The sequence below is a fragment of the Onychomys torridus genome, chromosome 8 (assembly GCF_903995425.1).
Source record: "Onychomys torridus chromosome 8, mOncTor1.1, whole genome shotgun sequence".
Classification (NCBI taxonomy): domain Eukaryota; kingdom Metazoa; phylum Chordata; class Mammalia; order Rodentia; family Cricetidae; genus Onychomys; species Onychomys torridus.
The window spans coordinates 88,518,696-88,533,858 of NC_050450.1; positions in this window are offsets into that span (position 1 = coordinate 88,518,696).

The following is a 15,163-nucleotide window of genomic DNA, read 5'->3' on the forward strand; positions in this document are numbered from 1 at the left end:
TCAAGGCAATCTTAACCGTAATCCTGTGAAATAAAAGTAAAAATGCTGTCTGGGTAGTGGTATCACACACCTTCATCGCAGCACTCAGAAGGCAGAGACAGGCAGGCAGATTTCTGGTGGAAAGCATGGTGGCATGCAGGCAGACATGGTACTGGAGAAGTAACTGAGAGTTCTATATGTGGATCCACAGACAGCATGAAGAAAGAGCCACAAGGCCTGGCTTGGGCTTCTAAAACCTCAAAACTAGCCTGGTGTATAGAGCGAGTTCCAGGATAGCCAGGGATACACAGAGAAACCCTGTCTCAAAGAACCAATAAATAGATGATAGATAGATAGATAGATAGATAGATAGATAGATAGATAGATGATAGCTAGATAGATAAGCTGATCACGTTGTGCCTACATCTCGAGACCACCACAGAGCCGATATCTGATGCAAAACACACAGGGATTTATTGATAACAAGCAAGCCCGGGCTTGGTCTGTGTCCAACACTCGGTGGAGGAGGACGGCCCTGAGCTCTCAGGGTGAGGGTTTTCGGGGTTTTTTAGTTATTTGTTTGTTTTTGTTTGTTCGTTTTTGTTCTTCGAGACAGGGTTTCTCTGTGTAGTTTTGGTGCCAGTCCTGGATCTCACTCAAACTCAGAGATCCGCCTGCCTCTGCCTCCCGAGCGCTGGGATTAAAGGCATGTGCGCCACCACCCAGCTAGGGTGAGGAGTTTTTAAAGGGAAAAACTGCAAACAGGGTGGTACAAGCCTTTGTGTCATATGATTGAGTGAGGGTGTGTAACCTTAGAATTTACTGGTTAAGGGTTACAGTTATCATTTTGGGGCAGGCCTGAACAAGTACCAGGCTTTGTCCTTGAGCTGCCATGGAGGCAGGCTGGCCTCACACGTTCACATTGACCCATGCAGGTAGCTCTAAGTTGGTGAGGGGTCCCAGACAGTAAACAACTGGCTGAACCTTGAGCGGTCAGAGTCTGTGCACAAAGGGAGCTACTGCAAGGACTGTGTCCTTGGTTCATGGCTCTCCCAGAAACTGCTTGCTCAAGTCTCAGGAAACTGGAATTGAGGCCTGATCTCTGAGAGAAGACTGATAGCCTATTATGGCATCTGCTTGGTCCTTTCAATCACATACTTCTGACATACAATGGCACAAAATATACATTACCATTTTAAAAGGGAAGAAAGTAAGCACAATGAGGAAATACTGGACCAAAGCAAAACTGAAAACCAACAGGGCAAACGCCAGACTCTATATCTCCATATCTGATGACAAAGAGCTCTTCAGATCTTCAACTCTTTCCAGTTTTGTTGACTGCATTTCTCTCTTTTGGGCTGGTTGCACATCTTGTTAGTGGCTTTCCTCTATGGAAAAGTATCCCATGGCTTTGTAATCTCCAATATCTTGGAGTTTCTAAAGCAATACAGCTTTGCCTTCACAGCTTCACACAGTGGCCTCTCTGGGCTTCCATGCAGGGACTCCCCTAACACATATCTGGCCTCAGTGGCTTTTCTTAGCTGCAGAGGGAGATTCCACAATTCCTTACTTGTATCCTTGACTCTAAAGCTAGATCCACATGACCAAACCTACAAGGTTCTACCACTTTCTAGGGCTGGAACATGGCCCCCACATTCAATTACATCTGCATCAGCTTTCTATTATTGATGGTTTCCTTCACTTAAGCTTTTCTTTAATTCTTTATCACAAGTTGGAAGCTTATCTGGGTGGGGTCTTGCCCTGAGGTCACAATACCCTTTATTCCACTTAACATTGGGCTTTTCTTTAAAATTGTTATCTCTTGCATGAGACTTAAGTCAATTACATTTCCTGGTGCTCCTTTTCTCCTCAAACTACACATTTTGTATTTTTCCTTGCTCAGCTTACTCCTTTTCATTATAGATCTCATAAGAGTGACTACTAATAGACACATGACAGAGTCAATACTAGGCTCTCTTGAAATCTGCTCTGCCAACACCATTAATCCAAAACTCTTCAATTTAGCCTCAGGCAGATTTTTTTTGGGGGGGGGGCAAGGGCAGAAAGCAGCCATATTCTTCACCAAAATATGGCACACACGCACACACATATACACATACACCAAAACAAAAAACAAAAACAGACTCTAGGCCATTTATTAATATTCTTCTCCTCTGAACTCTCTTGAGAAGAGTCATCATAATCTACATTGCTTTCAGCACCAGTGACTTCCATGCTCCTATTAGTATGGCCCATACAGCCCCGTTTAAAGCATTCAGCTGCTTTCCTAATCCAAAATCCACATTCCACCACCAAGCATCAGTACCCCACTCCTGGTACCAACTTCTGTCTTAGTGTTCTATTGCTCTGAAGAAACACCATGACCAAATCTTAGAAAAGAAAGTATTTAACTGGGACTTGCTTATAGTTTTAGAGGTTTAGTCCATTACTGTCATGATGGGGAGCATAGTGGCACACAGGCAGACATGGTGCTAGAGAAGTAACGGAGAGTTCTATATCTGGATCCACAGGCATCAGGAAGAGAGAGTCACTGGTCCTGGCTTGGGATTCTGAAACCTCAAAGCCCACCCCCAGTGACACACCTTCTCCAACAAGGCCACACCTACTCCAAGACCGCACCTCCTTCCTATTCCTTTTCAAGTAGTGCTATGTGGTGATATTTTGTTTGTGCTCTAACAAATAAAGAGTGTGGAGCTAGCCTCTAAAGGCCAGGCAGTGGTGGCACACACCTTTAATCCCAGCATTTAGGATCTCATGACTAATCCCAGCACTTGGGAGGAGGAAACAGGAAGTGATATGGCAGGGTGGAAGCAGGAGCTCAGCCTTTTTGGTCTGAGGATTTATTAGAGGTAAGAAGTCTCTCTAGTGGCTGACTCCTTTACTTCTCTGATCTTTCAGCATTTACCCCCATATCTGACTCCAGGTTTTTGTTATTAAGACCAATTAGAGCGAGTCGGCTATGGCACACGCCTTTAATCCCAGCACTCAGGAGGCAGAGCCAGACAGATCTCTGTGAGTTTGAGGTCAGCCTGGTCTACAGAATAGCAGGCACCAAAACTACACAGAGAAACCCTATCTTGAAAAAACAAACAAACAAACAAAAAACAACAATAACAACAACAACCCCCCCCCAAAAAAGACCAATTAGAATTCGTGCTATGGAGTTACTCCCTGATGACTAAGAATTCAAATATATGAGCCAATGGGGGCCATTCTTATTCTAACTACCACACTCCCTTTGTAATGACAACATGACTATAAGTTCCTGTCCTTGTCCCTACAACCTGCTGCAGGTGAAGGAGGAAAAGAAGATCCTTGGGTGGGCCTTCCTCATTTCATTGTGTGTCTTGTTTGTTTTGTGTCCTCAGTGCCTAGGCACATGTTAGTCACTCACCAGATCCATAACTGGAAAAACACTGGAATGAATATGTAAATAAAGTGGTTAGGGCATAATGACCACATAGGTCCTTGGTACTCCTATCACTCAAGAATCAGAGGCAGGAGGATCACAAATTTGAGGCTAGCCTGGTCCACATGGAGAGTTCCAGACCAGCCTGGACCCTTATAAGAAAGAAAGAAGGGGCTGGAGAGATGGCTTACCAGTTATGAGCACTTACTGCTTTTGCAGAAAACCTGAGACCTGTTCCAGGGATTCCAATGCACTCTAAACTCCTTGGACACTTGCAGGAACATGGTACACATAAACCCATGAGCACATACATAAATAAAAATTATTTTTTAAAAAGAAAGAAAAGCTAGACATGGTAGCACACACCTTTAATTCCAGAACTTGGGAAATAGAGACATGATGATCAGTTCAAGGCTACATAGATAAAAGTGAAGAGTGCTTGCCTAACATGCACAAAGCTTTGGACTTGATCCCTAGCACCCAATAAATCACCAGGTGTGGGAAAGCATGCCTGTAATCCCTGGTAGAGGCAAGATATCATAATTTCAAAGTTATCCTTGGCTAGAAATTGGGGGCAGGGTTAGTAATTGAAGGGAAGAAAATTTAAAAAGGAGGGAGAAGATGTGGCCAAAGGGTCTTCCTGAATGTACCTGGTTCTAAGCCACCTCTTGGGGTAGCTGGAGACAGGGCTTCCAGCAGAGAGATACTGAGAAACAGCCTGTGCAGAGCCAGGGTAACTGTAATTTCCACACCACTCACTGATCCCCAGTACTGAAGCCCAGTACAGGATACAGCTAAGGGTGTACCTTGGAGAGGCTTCCCCCAGGAGGACAGCCAGAGTCCCTCCTCCTTGTCTGACAATGACTGTCCACTCTAGGGGTCTAAAGTGCAGACCTTCCTAGTTCACTGAACAGCAGCTATCCCTCCAAGATGCCACATTAGTGCTCAGAGAACAGAGTCCAGGCTCCTTCCCAGAGTCACCCCGTGCCTGCCCCCCCTCTCTGTCTCCCTCTCTGCCACAACCTTCTCTTCACTGGATATGTCCCTGTGAAACTCTCGTCTTCGGAAGAACCTGCCTAGCCATGTTCATCCACATAGATTCCTTACTCTTGACTTGCATGTGACACATTAAGCCTTATCTCAGAACACGGTTATTATTTTTGCTTTTTGTCTCCTTTCCCGTGTTCCCTGTTTAGAAATTCTCTCAAGTAGGCAGAGGCCATGATGACAAGGCCAAAGTTACTACCCAACCCTACTCTTAGGAGTTTAGAGCTCAGTGGGTAAGCACTTGCCTGGAAAGCATGACCATTGGAGTTTGACCCCCAGAGCCCACGTGGAGGGAGAAACTCACTGTCCCACAATGTTGTCCTCTAACAGCCACAGAGGCACTGTGCATGGCCAGGCATAATCCCACCACACACAATCACGATAAGTAAAATGTTTACATTTTAATTTAAAAATAGTTTAGGACAATGGGCTGTTGCAACAGTTCTGTGCATAAAACTACCAGACCTGATAATCTGAGTTAACAATGGAACCCACAGGAAGGAAGGAGAAAACTGACTCCCAAAAGTTGTCCTCTGACCTTGATATACAAGGTCATGAACATTCTCTCTCTGGTGAGCACACGAACACACAAACAAACAAGCAAATAAATAAATAAATGGAAAAGAAGAGTTTAAGACAAAGGGTTCCCCTAGGATGTTTAGCAGTCTCATCCTAAGCAGGGGTGATTTCAACTCTCTTTCTCATAATGTAAAGACTCTGTGGTAGAATATTATTTTTTAAGGTTTGCTGTTTTTGTTCATGTTGCATCTGTAAAGCTGTGTTACTGGTGCCTGTGTAAAACACCTGATGATTTAATAAAGAACTGACCAATAGCAAGGCAGGAGAAAGGACAGGCAGGACTGGCAGGCAGAGAGAATAAACAGAAGGAGAAAACTAGGAGGAGAGAGCTAAGATATAGGAGCCAGAGAAGGAGGAAGACTCCAGGAGCCAGCTACACAGCAAGCCATGGAGTAAGAGCAAGATTTACAAAAGTCAGAGAACAGAGAAAGCCCAGAGGCAAAAGATAGACAGGTTAATTTAAGATAAGGAAAGCTGGCTAGAAACTAAGCCAAGCTAAGACCAGGCATTTATAATTAATAATAAGCCTCCATGTGTGATTTATTTGGGAGCTGGGTGGCAGGCCCCCAACAGAGGAGCAAAAACTTCCAATGCCTGGCAGTGGTGGCGCACGCCTGTAATCCCAGCACTCGGGAGACAGAGGCAGGTGGATCTCTGTAAATTCGAGGCTAGCCTGGTCTACAAAGTGAGTTCCAGGACAGGCTCCAAAGCTACACAGAGAAACCTTGTCTCAAAAAAACAAAAAAACAAAACAAAACAAAACAAAACAAAAGACTCTTTGTTCCTATGACAAATATCTAAAGCAGCTAAAAATTCCAAGGCTTCAGTACAAGACCGGCTGAATCCATTGTGTTGAGTGTGAGATGAGGCAGAATATCATGGTGTCAGAAAACATATGGGCAGAGTGTGGTGATACATTGTGTATCAAATAAAGCTTGCCTGAAAATCAGAGGACAGAACAAGCCACTAGATTAAACATAGAGGCCAGGCAGTGGTGGCACACACCTTTAATCCCAGTACTTGGGAGTCACACGCCTTTAATCCCAGCATGTGAGATCTCATGCCTTTGCTACCAGCATTTGAGAAGCACACACACCATTAATCCCAGCAGTAGGAAGGAAGTGAAATGGCTGGGTGGAGAAAGGCATATAAGGCATGAGGAGACAGGAACTAGCGCTATTCAGTTGAGGACTCAGAGGCTTTCAGTCAGAGGATTGGTGGAGACAGAGTCTTGCCTTCCTTTCAGCCTGAGGATTTGGTAGTGGTGAGAAGTTTCTCTAGTGACTTGTTCCTTTGTCTCTCTGATCTTGCAGCATTTACCCCAATATCTGGCTCTGGGTTTTTATTATATAAGACCATTTAGGATTCATGCAACAGCAGAGACTGTTCACCTCATGGCAGCTGAAAAGAGACCAAAGTAAGGCCAAGGCCAAGGCAGGACCATGTGAGGTGAGGTGAGGCGATATGTCCTCCTAAAGCTCTCTACCACAGATCTACATCCTCTAGCTGGGCCCCCACTCTATATTTTCCAGCTTCTCACAAGATCACTGCCAGCTGGGTACCATGCCTCTAACACCTAAACCTGCTTCATATCCACACTCCTGACATACTTCCTCAAGGCACAGACTCACACCCAAAGGCTGCTACTTTGGAACGCCTTGATCACATTATTGGAGAATGTCAGAACTAAAAAAGACTCAGAAATCCAACTGTTGAGTGTTGTGGGATATTTTAATTGTGTTCTGACAAATAAAGCTTGCTTGGAGTCAGAGGGTGGTGCCAGCCACTAGCTGACCATAGAGGTTTGGAGGACTGAGGAGAGAGGAGACAGGAAGCAGTAAGGTGGGGCTGAGAGATAATCTTGGCCCTTTTGGATTGAGGAAGGAGAGAGGTAAGAGGCAACTAGTGGCTGCTCCCTGTTCTCTGATCTTTCAGGTTCTTACTCCAATATTTGACTCCTGATTTGTTGTTGTTATTGTTGTTTTGTTTTTCGAGACATGGTTTCTCTGTGAAACAGCCTTGACTGTTCTGGAACTTGCTCTGTAGACCAGGCTAGCCTCGAACTCACAGAGATCTGCCTGCTGCTGCCTCCCGAGTGCTGGGATTAAAAGCCTATGCCACCACCACCCCGAGGACTCCTGCTTTTTTTACTGATAAAGATTAATTAGATTAACGATTTAGTTGAGGAGATGGCTCACTGAGATATGACTCAGTGGATAAGAGCACTGAAGTACAAATTTGAGGACAGAATTTGGATCCCCAGCACCCACACAAACAGTTGGTTATGGCCACATGTATTTGTAACCCTAGCATTAAGGGGAGAGAGAGAGAAGATCACTTGGGCTTACTGGCTGCCAGCCTGGCTCCAGGTCCAATGAGAGACTCAAGTGATGGAACCAAACACCCAACACACTCCTCTAGCTTGCACACACATACACATGCATGTAAACTAACATACAGACATACACAAGAAAGGAAAAGGAAGGAAGAAAAGATTTAAAAAAAAAGAAGAAGAAGAAGAAGAAGAGAAACCCAACAGTCTAAACTCTTATTTTCCAAAGAATGCACTGTTATGGAATAATCTTTTTGTACACTGTGAAGATGTGTCTTTGCCAAGGTGCCTTCTGATTAGTTTCATAAAAGAGCTTACTAACCGATGGCTAGGCAGAATTGTTGGGGCAAAGAGGATGCTGGGAAGAAGGGCAGAGTCTGAGGAATCTCCATCCAGGTTCGAAAAAAGCAAAATGGGAAGTTCAATAATGAGGTAAATGAACCTTGGGGCAGCATATAGATTAGTAAAAATGGATTAATTTAAGCTGGCTGGAAACAAGCCTAAGCTATTGACTGATCATTTATAATTAATGTTAAGTCTCTGTGTGGCTATTTGGGGAGCAGCTGGCAGGACAGAAAAGTCTGCCTACAATACACTGGAGAAACTAAGGCCCAAAGAAGTGACCTCACTGCAGAGGGAGTTGCTGTTGAGGGTGGTTTGAACAACTCTTCTGGTAAAAAATAGAAAAAAATCACAATCCATAAGACTCTGCACATCTACTGGATATACATCCATCTCATACCCACTTGTGTCAGGAAACACCTGTGAAGTTGTCCCAACAGCAAAATTTGGTGTGACCTCAAACTGGAAGGAGCCCAGCTATTCTTCAGCAAGGGATGGATGGATAGATGGATGGATGGGTGGATGGATGGATGGATGGATGGATGGGTGGGTGGGTGGATGGATGGGTGGGTGGGTGGATGGATGGGTGGATGGATGGGTGGGTGGGTGGATGGATGGATGGATGGATGGATGGATGGATGGGTGGGTGGGTGGATGGATGGGTGGATGGATGGATGGATGGATGGATGGATGGGTATAGCAAGAAAAGTAAATGACTTGCAACTGTGTGCACCACCATCACTGTCTTAGTCAGGGTTATTATTGCTGTGATGAAACACCATGACCAAAAAGCAAGTTGGGGAAGAAACAGTTTATTTGGCTTACACTTCAGCACTGCTGTTCATCACTGAAGGACGTCAGGACAGGAACTCAAACAGGGCAGGATCCTGGAGCAGTAAGCTGATGCAGAAACCATGGAGGGCAGCTGCTTACTGGCTTGCTTCCCATGGCTTACTCAGCCCACCTTCTTCCTTCCTTCCTTCCTTCCTTCCTTTCCTTTCTTCCTTCCTTTTTTTTTTTTTTTTTTTTTTGTTTTTTTTTTGAGACAGGGTTTCTCTGTATGGCTTTGGAGCCTGTCCTGGAACTCACTCTGTAGACCAGACTGGCCTTGACCTCACAGAGATCTGTCTGCCTCTATCAGTACACCTTCTTATAGAACCCAGAACCACCAGCCCAGGGACAGTATCACCCACCATGGGCTGGGCCCTCCCCCCATAGATCACTAACTGAGAAAATGCTTTACAGCGAGATCTTATCAAGCCTCATCTGAGGCTCAGTCCTCTGCTGACTCTAGCTTGTGTCAAGTTGACACCCAAAACCAGCCAGTACAATAGCTGACTCTCAAAAGCAGAGTGCAGAGCAGAAAGCAAGGTTCTGCTTCACCCCTGTAATTCCAGCACTCAGGAGACCGAGGCAGAAGGATTACCTTGAGCCGGGTGGTGGTGGAGCACGCCTGCAATCCCATAACTTGGGAGGCAGAGGCAGGTGGATCTCTGTGAGTTCAAGACTAGTCTGGCCTATAAAGCAAATTCCAGGACAGCAAGAGCTGTTACATAGAGAAACGCTGTCTCAAAAAACAAACAAACAAAAAGATGAGGATTACCTTGAGTTCCAGGCCAGTCTAAACTACAGTGTAAGATCCTGTCTCAATGCACCACCCCCACCAACAAAAGAGAAGTATTTACTGAACACTACCTACCAGTGTGCAGGCAATTATTCTACAATGTATAAAGTGCCAGCCCAAATAGGAAATGATTGAAAGATGTGAATTTTTACTTGTGCAGGGAAGATATAAAGAGATTTGTTTTGTTTTGTTTTTAGAGACAGAGTTTCTCTGTGTAGTTTTTGGTGCCAGTCCTGGATCTCACTCTGTAGCCCAGGCTGGCCTCAAACTCACAGAGATCCACTTGGCTCTGCCTCCCAAGTTCTGGGATTAAAGGCATGCACTACTACCGCCTGGCTATATAGAGGATTCTTTGTGTGTGTGTGTGGGGGGGGGCTGAGAATTGAACCCAGGGCCTTGCGCTTGTTAGGCAAGTGCTCTACCATTGAGCTAAATCCCCAACCCTATATAGAGGATTCTGATTAGCACATGAGAGGATGCTCAGCATCTCTACTCAGGAAAAGCAAATTAAAAACCAACAACAGTGGAGCCTGGCATGATGGCACATGCCTGTGATCCCAGCACTTAGGAAACTGAGGCAGAAGGATTGTGAATTCAAAGATATTCTGAACTCCTGAGACAAGTCCTATTTCATAAACCAAACAAACCACAGCCCCTAGGAGCCACCATAATAAGGTCCTGTAGGGTCTGCCTCGGCTGCCTTTCTACATCAGAAAGACAACCCTTTCCTTTCTTCTTCTCTTCTGCCTTTTTCTTTGTTTGCTGTTGTGGTTTGAGACAGGGTATCTCTATGTAGTCCTGAGTGTCCTAGAGCTCACTCTGTAGACCAGGCTGGCCTCAAACTCACTGAGATCCACCTGCCTCTTCCTCCCAAATGCTGGGATCAAAAGCATGCGCCGCCGCCGAGCGGTGGTGGCACACGCCTGTAATCCCAGCACTCGGGAGGCAGTTGCAAGTGGATCTCTGTGAGTTCGAGGCCAGCCTGGTCTACAAAGCGAGTTCCAGGACAGCCTCCAAAGCTACAGAGAAACCCTGTCTCAAAAAAAAAAAAAAAAAAAAAAAGCATCTGGCTTCTACCTTTTTCTTCCAGGGTCTGGCCAGAGCCTAAGTATGATTTCTCTGGTACTGCCAGCCTTTTCACTTCCTCTAAAGCTCCTTTCTCTGCCATATGGCTGTTTGTCCATGGTGTGGCTGTCCTCCATGCCAGCTTAACTCCAAGGGCAAGGCTTATTCTTTATTCTCTCTACCTCCCTCCTCCTGGCAGCTGCTGACATTTACAGTTGCCTGCCCTAATGAAACTGTCCCCAACATGAAAAAAAGAGAGAAAAGTGAAAATCACAACAACAATGAATGAAATATTAAGTTGCGAATTCCAGTGCTGGAGAGATGGCTCAGCGGTTAAGAGCACTGGCTGCTCTTCCAGAGGACCTGGGTTCAATTCCCAGCACCTACATGGCAGCTCACAACTGTCTGTAACTCCATTTCCAGGACTTTCAGATGCCCTCTTCTGGCCTCTGTGGGCACCAGGCATGCAAGTAGTGCACAGATACACATGCAAGCAAAGCACCTATACACATAAAATAAAATAGCTTCACTGAGTAATGTATGGTAAATTGTACACAGGAAGGGTTGGGGATTTAGCTCAGTGGTAGGCCCTGGGTTCGATCCTCAGCTAAAAAACAAAAACAAAAACAAAAAAACAAAAAACAAAAAAACTGCACACAGTAGCTAGGCCTGGAGATACAGTAATCCATGATACTCAGCAGATGGAGGCTGTGGATTTGCCAGCTCCAAGCCTACCTGGGGTAGACAGAGAGAATTACAAATTTAGCACCCTGTCCCAAAAATACAACGTAAAAAGCTGTACATGTAGCCTGGTTGATAGACTGTTTCCCAGCATGCCCAAAATCCTGGGTGTGCTCTCTGACAACACATAAACCTGCTGTAGCATTACAAACCTGTAATCCCAACATTCTGAAGGTGGGAGCCAGGATGAAAAGTCCAAAGAATTCGAGAGCAGACTGGTCCATATGATATCCTCACTCATTCACTCATCAATCAATCAATAAAAAGAAAAAGCAAAAACAGGACTGGGGACGGATAGATTAATGGCAGAGTGCTTTGTAGCCTGCACAAGGCCTTAGGTTCAGCCTCTAGCACTAAGGAAAAACAAAAAACAAAAAACAAAACAAAACACAAAAAAACACTGACAAGCAAGGAAAACCCAAACTGAACTGCACAGATGTCATTTGTGGAATTCAATGAGTTTTACCACGTGAGAATATCCAGGAACCAAAGAGCACCACCAGGCTGCATACACACAGTTTTCATCCCCCAACATTCCCTAACTACTTCTCTGGGACCTCCCCCCTCCCTTCCCTGTCACCACCATCTTCCTAGGTAACTGCTCTTTTTCTTTCAGAAAATACAAATTAATCTGCATTTTCTAGAATCTTCTATCAAACAAGGGATCAAGAGATCTCCCAAGACAGCATAGGCTAGATTTAAACTATCAGTTCTCCTGCCTCAGCCTCCCAACTGCTGGATGCTGTGGGATGTCTTTCTGTATGCTATGAATATGTGTTATTCCCATTGACTAGTAAATGAAGTTCTTTTGGCCTATGGCAAGGCATCTTAGAGGCAGGTGGGAAATCAAGCAGAGAGACAGGAAGAAGGTGGAGAAAGACACCATGCTGCTGTCCAGAGAGCAGCATGTAATGGCACACAGGTAAAGCAAACACATGGCAATAATATATAGATGAATACAAATGGGCTGAGTTTAGTTATAAGAGCTACCTAGCAAGAAAATTGAGCCATAAGCCATGGCCATACAATTTGTAATTAATATAAGCCTCTATATGTTTATTTGGGCTAAGCGGCTGTACAGCCCATGCAATCCTTTTTGTCATTGAAGATTCACCAATATTAACCATGTGTTAGAGCATTTTTTTTTCCATGCTGAGTAGTAGTTCACTGTTTGACAAACCTCGGTTTGTTTATCCATTCATATATCATAGAAATATTTCTGGTTTGTACTTATTACTAATAAAGCTTCTATATATGTTTGAGTACAAGTCTCTCTTTCTCTCTCTTACACACACACACACACACACACACACATCACATCACATTCTTGAATAACAAATAGCTCCCAGAGAGAGTAACTTTATCTTCTCTAGGCTTTTGAAGACTCTGAAGATTCAAGATGTCCTTGGAGGTCAGCGGCATCAGATCTCACTGGTGCTGGAGTTGCAGGTGATTGTGAGCTGCTAGACATGAATGCTGGGAACCAAACACTGAACTACTACAAGAGCAGCACACACTTTTAATCACTGAGCCATCTCTCCAGTTCCCCAAAAGATAGCCCTCTTCTAAATCAAACTGTAGATTAGTATGCAGTTCTAAGAACCAATAAAAAGAAATCCTGAGTATTCTTTATGTTTGCTTTGTTTTGTTTTGTTTTTGATATAAAGTCTTGCTAAGTAGCTGTGGTGGTTTGAAAGAAAATGGCCTCCAAGGGAGTGGCATTAGTAGGAGGTGTGGCTTTGTTGGAGTGGGTGTGGTCTTATTGGAAGAAGTGTCATTGTGGAGGCGGGCTTTGAGGGCTCCTATATGCTCAAGCCACACCCAGTGTCACAGCCCACTTCCTGTTACCTACAAGTCAATATGTAGGACACCTGGTACATCTCTCCGGGCACCATGTCTGCCTGCATGCCACCACATTGCAACATGATGATAATGGACTAAATGTCTGAAACTGTAAGCCACCCCAATGAAATGTTCTTCCTTTATAACAGTTGCTGTGGTTATGGTGTCTCTTCACAGCAATAGAAACCCTGACTGACACAGTAGCCCTGGCTATGCCTGAGGTCCAGGCCATCCCCTTTCCTCAGTCTAGGACATAGACAGGCATGCACCACCATACATGGCTTTACCATTTCCCCCAGTTGGAATTTGAAAAACTTCTAAAAACTACAATAAGACAAGAGAATGACACCAATGTAATGATCTGATTTTTGCCAAATTTTTGCACATAATAAATGATTGTGATTTGAGACAGAATCTCCCCTATGTTACTTGGGCTGGCCTTCAACTCACTATGTAGCCTGAGGTAGCCTTGAATTGGGCAATCCTCCTGCTTCACCCTCTCAAGTGCTAGGATTATAAATGACGACATGTGCTCATTTGTATGTTTGTACATTTGACGGTCAGGACCTCTTTTTCTGAACTCAGGATGGTTTGCTTTGTTCCTACTATGTACCATTCAGCAGGATTCTGCTCCTGCTGTGTGCTATTCAGCTGGATTCTGTTTCTATTTCTATTTTTGTGTTCGAGACAAGGTCTCACTGCATGGACATGGTCGGCCTGGAACTTGCTAGGTAGACCAGGCTGGCCTGGATCTCACAAAGAACCTCCTACCTCTGACTCTGGAGTGTGGAGATTAAAGGTGTGGGCCACCACATCTGGATCAGCTGAATGAATTCTGGAAGCACAGTTTACGACAGAGTTCTATGCTGGAGAGATGGCCCAGTGGTTAAGAGCATTGACTACTCTTGCATGAGATCCAAGTGGTGGCTAGAAACCATCTGTAACTCCAGTTCCAGAGGATTGGATGGCCTCTTCTGACCTGCATGGGCACCAAGTATGCAACTGGTGTACATACATACATACATACATACATACATACATACATACCTACAGCCCAAACACTCACTTATAAAATAGAATGAGCCGGGCAGTGGTTGCACACACCTTTAATCCCAGCACTAGAGAGGCAGAGCCAGGAGGATCTCTGTGAGTTCAAGACCAGCCTGGTCTACACAGCAAAATCAAGGACAGGCACCAAAGCTACACAGACAAACCCTGTCTTAGAAAAACCTAAATAAATAAATAGATAGATAGATAAAAATAGAATGCGTAAATGGGGAGGGGGGAGCAAAAGTTCTTAAGTCACAATCTCTTTGGGGAATAGACCTTTTTAAAGCAGTGTGGTTGAGGCAGTTAATTGAACTATTTAGTATTGTGGGAACTTGGAGGTATTTTTTTTTATATAATTTATTTACTTTATATACATAGATGTTTTGCCTGCAAGTATGTCTGTATGGAAGAATCAGATACCTTGGAAGAGGAGTTACAGGCAGTTGTGAGAAGCTTGTGGGTGCTGGGAATTGAACCCGAGTCCTCCGGAAGAGCAGCCAGTGCTCTTAACTGCCGAGCCATCTCTCCAGCCCATAGTATATATATTTTTTAATGTGTGTGATCATATGTGTGCTTGTACACGCGACAGTGTGGCTGCCAGAGGACACCTCAGGGGTGCACTTGTTTTTCTCTTGTGCTGGTATAACAAGATTGTGCCACCACTCTGGACTGTACCTTGGTTTGGGGGATCCAAGCTGGGCTTCCTGCTTGGCAAGCACTTTACCGACTGAGCCATCGCTACAACCATTAGTCCACTTATTTATTTATTTACTTACTTATTTGTTTAGGGGTTCTGAATTTACGGGGAAGGTTGTCAGGATAGACCTTAGTTTAGATTTGCTATTAGCAAATGTTCCATAAATGTGTTAAATTGAAATCTAGATCCATCCCATTCTCCACTGTATTCTCATGCAAATCCTCACGTCCCTGAGGGCTCTATTATTTTCATGTTCATTTGGCAGGTGGAAAGTGTTCTTTTCAGTTCCCTCACATGCTTAGACCAGGATCACGCGGCTAGAAAGTGACAGGAGCGAAGGCTGCCCAAGCTCTCTGGCTCCAAGTTCAAAATTCTCTCTCCTTTCTGATGGGACCTGGAGCGCATAAGCCTTATGCCTACTTGGAATTTTGCCTC